At 44.1% G+C, this 6,294-nt stretch overlaps 1 long non-coding RNA gene across 1 annotated transcript; it reads left to right on the top strand.

Moving 5' to 3' along the window:
- The first annotated feature begins 402 nt into the window (after positions 1-402).
- LOC114678654 (uncharacterized) lies at positions 403-2,948 on the top strand. Its single transcript, XR_003730085.2, has 2 exons — positions 403-496; positions 2,610-2,948. It is a non-coding gene; the product is annotated as an uncharacterized LOC114678654 (long non-coding RNA).
- The last annotated feature ends 3,346 nt before the right edge of the window (positions 2,949-6,294 follow it).

Below are 6,294 nucleotides of genomic sequence, written 5' to 3'. Positions count from 1 at the left end.
GGTATTATCACCTTGATGTGTGGATCAAGAAATAAAGTTTCCTAAGTGTTTTGTGAAGTTAATGATTTGGGGACAAAGTTGACGAGAAGGAAAAATAATTTCATCTATTTTATTTCTATGCTTAGTTCAAGGGAAAAGGGTCAGTACCTTTTCTCCTATTTTCATACCAGAGAGCACGGTGGTTAATCACTTAATTTTTCTTTGGTTACCGATATGGTTTGGCTGTGTCCCCACTCAAATCTCACCTTCAGGTGTAGTTCCCGTAATCCCCACATGTCATGGGAGGGAGGTAATTGACTAAAGGGAGGTAATTGACTCATGGGGGCGGGACTTTCCCGTGCTGTTCTCATGATAGTGAGTAAGTCTTACGAGATCTCATGTTTTATAAAGGGTAGTTCCCCGGCAGATGCTCTCTTGCCTGCGCCATGTAAAATGTGACTTTGCTTCTTCTTTGCCCTCTGCCATGATTGTGAAGCCTCCCCAGCCATGTGGAACTGTGAGTCCATTAAAAAACCTCTTTTTCTTTATCAATGACCCAGTCTCAGGTATTTCTTCATAGCAGTATGAAAATAGATTAATATAGTTACTATGATAATACGTAGAATACCTTCCATTGAAACATAGTTTGTATATGTGTATCTGTGATATCTGACATATTGCATGTCTCTCTTCCAAGAAAGTTTTCTTATTATTAGGTCCTTTATTACTAAGGACCTTTGGGGAACAATGGTAATTTCATACATATTAGTTTTAATGGTGAATGTTACACTTATGCTCAACTTCTAGGCTGAAGTTCAGTCTGTTAGCCTGTAGACGGAAGCTCACTGTAGACTCTGGATTGAGTCTTCCTCTTCTCCAACACACACCTACACCTAGAATTATGTAAGAAATTTGTTTTCTGCTCTGCAGTGTTGGTACTTCCTTTTTCCTTTTTTTTCTTTTCTTTTTTTTATTTTTTATTTTATTTTTATTGTATTTTTATCTGGAGACAGAGTCTAACTCTGTCGCCTAGGCTGGGCTGCCGTGGTGTGATGTTGGCTCCCTGCAACCTCCACCTCCTGAGTTCAAGTGATTCTCCTGCCTTAGCCTCCTGACTAGCTGAGATTACAGGCACGCGCCACAACGCCCAGCTAATTTTTGTATTTTTAGTAGAGACGGGGTTTCACCATGCTGGTTAGGCTCATCTTGAACTCCTGACCTCAAGTAATTCACCTGCCTCTGCCTCCCAAAGAGCTGGGATCACAGGCATGAACCACCACGCCCAGCCCTTTTTCTTTTCTTTTCTTTTCTTTTTCCTTCCTCCCTCCCTCCATCATTCCCTTCCTCCTTCCTTCCTTTCTTTCTTCCTTCCTTCCTTTCTTTTCTTTTCTTTTCTTTTCTTTCTTTTTTTTTTTTCAATAGAGACAGAGTCTTGTTATGTTGCTTGGGCTGGTCACCAACTCCTGGCCTCAAGCGATCCTCTCTCACCTCAGCCTCCCAAAGTGCTGTAATTACAGGCATGAGCCACTGCACCCAGCCAGTATTTCCTATTTTAAATAGGATACTATACATGGACAAAGGTTCTCAGGGTAGCTGGACAAACTGGAGAGGCAGGATTGCCTTCCTCCTCAGGTCTTGGGTGCTCCTAGACACTGCAGGGTGCTGTCAAGCACACAGGTTTGGGAATGCGGAGCTGAACTGTCTGGGATTGAATTTCAGCCATACCATTTTCTAGCTGTGTGACTTTCAGCAAGACAATCATTCTCTCTCCATTTCCTCATTTACAATGTGGAGATATTGACAGTATCTACCTTACGGGGTTATTGGGAAGATTGCGTGGTTAATGCCAGTGAAGCCCTTAGAACACTAGGCCCACCTGGCTCGTACAAACATTCTGTAAATGTTATCTATTAGTGTTATGTCCTATTTTGCTTAACACAGTAATCATCCTGTCGTCTAAGTCAATAGCTTTCAAACATTTTTGCCTGTGACTTCCAGTAAGAAATATATTTTGGCCAGGCGCAGTGGCTCATGCCTGTAATCCCAGCACTTTGGGAGGCTGAGGCGGGTGCAGCACAAGGTCAGGAGATTGAGACCATCCTGGCTAACAGGGTGATACCCCGTCTCTACTAAAAATACAAAAAAATTAGCTGGGCGTGGTGGTGGCGCCTGTAGTCCCAGCTACTTGGGAGGCTGAGGCAGGAGAATGGCATGAACCCGGGAGGCGGAGCTTGCAGTGAGCTGAGATCGCGCCACAGCACTCCAGCCTGGCAACAGAGTGAGACTCTGTCTCAAAAAAAAAAAAAAAAAAAGAAAAAAAAGAAATATATTTACATCATAATCCGCTATATACACACATAAAAAAACTAGATCGAAGTTTCACAAAACATGAATCCTCTTACTAACACATTGGGCTGTCTTAATTTCTATTCCCCTTTTTACGATGGTGGTGCCTTATTAAGTTGATTTCACAACCCGATAATGGGTCAGTTAGAAACACTGGGCCCTTTGATAGGCTATTCAATAGGCTGAATAATGACCCCCTAAGATGTCCACGTCCTAATTCCTACAAAAGGGATTTTGCTGATGTGATTAATGTTACAAATCTTAAGGTGTGTTGATTCTCCCAGATTATCTAGGTGGGCCTAGTCCAGTCAACACAAGTCCTTCAAAGTGGAGAACCTTTCCTGGCTGTGATCAGACAGAGAGGTGACTGTGAAAGAAGGCTCAGAGATGCAGAAGAAAAAGGACAGTCTGCCATTGCTGGCTTTGAACATGGAGAAAGGGGGCCATGAGCCAAGGAATGTGAATAGCTGCTCCAAGATGGAAAAAGCAAGAAGACAGATTCCTTCTGAGAGCCTCTAGAAAGAAACACAGCCCTGCAACACCATGATTTTAGCCCAGTGAGACCCCTCTCAGACTTCTGACCACCACAATTGTTAGATAATAAATGTATATTGTTTAAGAAACTAGATTTGTGATAATTTGTCCCAGTAGCAATAGAAAACTAATATATTATGTAAGCCAGAAGCCTTGACGTTACTGTCTCTCTAGACTTTTCTTTTTTCTTTTCTTTTATTTTATTTTTTTGAGACAGAGTCTCGCTCTGTTGCCTAGGCTGGAGTGCAATGGCACAATATCAGCTCACTGAAACCTCCACCTCCCAGGTTCAAGCGATTTTCCCACGTCAGCCTCCAGCAGAGCTGGGATTGTAGGCCTACACCACCACGCCCAGCTAATTTTTGTATTTTCAGTAGAGACGGGGTTTCACTGTGTTGGTCAGGCTGGTCTTGAACTTTTGACCTCAAATGACCCGCCTCAGCCTCCCAAAGTGCTGGGATTAAAGGCATGAGCCACTGCGGTGGCCTAGACCTTTAATTTAATGGTCTTTAATGTCATTAAATTTAATGCCACCTAGTCCTCTTGCTTCTATCTTTGAATATCTCTGAAAAAAATCCATATATTTCCCCAATTTTCATGGCTCTTGCCCTCATTCAGTTCCTATTTATCTCAATCTTGATTTATTCCTACTTCTGGGCCCCTACCTGTCCTACATCCTCTTCCCTCTGGCTTTCAGAGTTAAGTTAATAAACTACCAGTATGATTACCTCTTGGCACTTTTTTGGGGGGTGAGGGTGGGGGATAGAGTCTCGCTCTATCGCCCACACTGGACTACAGTGGCGCGATATTGGTTCACTGCAACCTCCACCTCCTGGGCTCAAGCGATTCTCCTGCCTCAGTCTCTGAAGTAGCTAGGATTACAGGCAGGAACCACCATGCCTGGCTAATTTTTGTATTTTTAGTAGAGACAGGGTTTCACCATATTGGCCAGGCTGGCCTTGAGCTCCTGACCTCGTGATCCACCCGCCTCAGCCTCCCAAAGTGCTGGGATTACAGGCGGGAGCCACTGCGCCCGGCCCGGCACTTTGTTTTTTTAAGAGACTGGGGACGGGGGCATCTTGCTATGTCACCCAACGTGGGAGTTGCTGGTCTCGAACTCCTAACCTCAAACCATTCTCCCAAAGTGCTGGGATTACACGTCTGAGCCATCACACCCAGCTCTTGTCACTTCTGATGCCTCAACATGCTTCCAGAATAAAATCTGAAGTCTTTAGAGCAATCGTCAAAGCTTCTCAGATGACCCAGTTCAAATCTATGAGGACACATTTCTCTGCTGCCATTTTCCCCATTCTGGCCTCTCAGAATATTATACTTATAAAGTTAGTCTTCCATGTCACTTTATTATAATTGGTTATCTATTTTTTTGGTCTTAAAAAATGTGCTTCCTCAGGACCAAAGAAGCAACAAAGAACATGTCCTGCCTGCCAGTCAGTCAGCTCTGACTGTGTCGCCATCTAAGGCCTCATTTATTATTTATATAGAGTATGCCTCTCCAATCACAATGTGCTTTATTTTTTAATTAGGGCATTAGTGGCCAAGAGAACTCTCTTTTCCATACTCTTGAGCAGAATAAATAAATTCATCAGCAGTGCATTTTTTATTTTTATCTTTTATTTTAATAAACCTCATCAAAAATTTGTATCAACCTATGCATTTGAAAGGTCTTGCTAGACGTAACATCAAAACGTGGATGATAAATGCATGAAGGAGACGGACTTGGTGGCTCACGCCTGTAATCCCAGCACTTTGGGAGGACGAGGCAGGAGTTTGATACCAGCCAAGTCAACATGATGAAACCCCGTTGCTACTAAAAATACAAAAATTGGCTGGTCGTGGTGGCGGTGCACGCCTGTAATCTCAGGTACTCAGGAAACTGAGGCAGGAGAATCACTTGAACCCGGGAGGCAGAGGTTGCAGTGAGCCGAGATTGCGCCACTGCACTCCAGTCTGGGCGACAGATTGAGACTCCTTCCAAATAAATAAATGGAATGGAAGGGAGGGGAGGTGCTGGGAGGGGAGGAGAGGAAAGGGAAGGGAAGGAGAAAGAAAAGAAATGCATGAAGCTGGCCGTCTCCTGCCTCTGTGGGAGTCTGAGGCACATCTTTGCAGTCCCATAAGTGAGAGGAAGGCAGTTTCTCCAATGAAAACCGACATCCTCACTCTTGACCCTGCCCCCACTGCTTCTCTGGTATTCTGTCTTTTCCTTCATGTTCCCTGTGGTTTCACCAACCAAGTCAGATCAGGGGTATGATTCAATGTTACTACAACTAGAGGAAATTTCAGATTACAAACTACATGGTGTTGTAAAACAGTGTATTTGTTTGCTAGAACTGCCCTAACAAAAATACCACAGACTAGGTGGCTTAAGTGACAGAATTTATTTCCTCACCGTTCTGGAGTCTGAAGGTCTAACATCACGGTGTCAGTAGGGTTGCATTCTCTTGAGGCCTCTCTCTTGGCTTGCAGATGGCCACCTTCTCCCTGCTTTTGCATACGGCCTTTTCTCTGGGCAAGCATCCCTTGTGTCTATCTGTGTGTCCACATTTCCTCTATTTATGAGTACACCAGTCAGATTGGATTAGGGCCCACACATACGCCACACTTAATATTAATTACCTCTTGGCTGGGCACGGTGGCTCACGCCTGTAATCCCAGCACTTTGGGAGGCCGAGGCAGGCAGATCACCTGAGGTCAGGAGTTCGAGAGCAGCCTGACCAATATGATGAAACCCCATCTCTACTAAAAATACAAAAATGAGCTGGGTGAGGTGGTGTGCGCCTGTAGTCCCAGCTACTGGGGAGGCTGAGACAGGAGAATTACTTGAACCTGGGAGGCAGAGGTTGCAGTGAGCCGAGATCACGCCACTGCACTCCAGCCTTGGCGACAGAGCGCGATCCCATCTCAAAAAAAAAAAAAAAAAAAAAATTACCTCTTTAAAGGCCGTATCTCCAAATAGAGTCACATTCTTAGGTTCTCGGTGTTGGGAGATCAATATGTGAATTTTGGAGAGACGTAATTCAGCCCATAATGAATAGTGAGGATATCACCTCCTAACTCAGCTTTGCGCATACAGAATTCTAATAAATTCCTTCTTGGTGCACCTTAAAGCCCTGTTACTATCCTCCTATTTGGGTACTACATTTCCATTTTCCTATGTCAAGGCTGAGCTCTACCCTGTGGCCCTAATTTGGGCTCAAGAGGAATCCCATCTTTTGCTATGGACCCTCACACACCCACCCCTTGTTCTACCTTATAACCCCTAAACTTGCCACAGCCTCACCACCAACTCAGCTTGCCTAGCACTGCCAAAACCATTTTCCCCTTCTTTCTGACATTTTGGACTTGGATTCTTTTGAAGACTATCGTGAGCCCTTATATTTGCAATGGAATTTTTTTTTTCTTTTCTTTTCTTTT

Source organism: Macaca mulatta, chromosome 1 (assembly GCF_049350105.2).
Source record: "Macaca mulatta isolate MMU2019108-1 chromosome 1, T2T-MMU8v2.0, whole genome shotgun sequence".
NCBI classification, from domain to species: Eukaryota; Metazoa; Chordata; class Mammalia; order Primates; family Cercopithecidae; genus Macaca; species Macaca mulatta.
The sequence above is the reverse complement of the archived record's forward strand: the minus strand, read 5'-3'. Positions and strand labels throughout refer to the sequence as shown.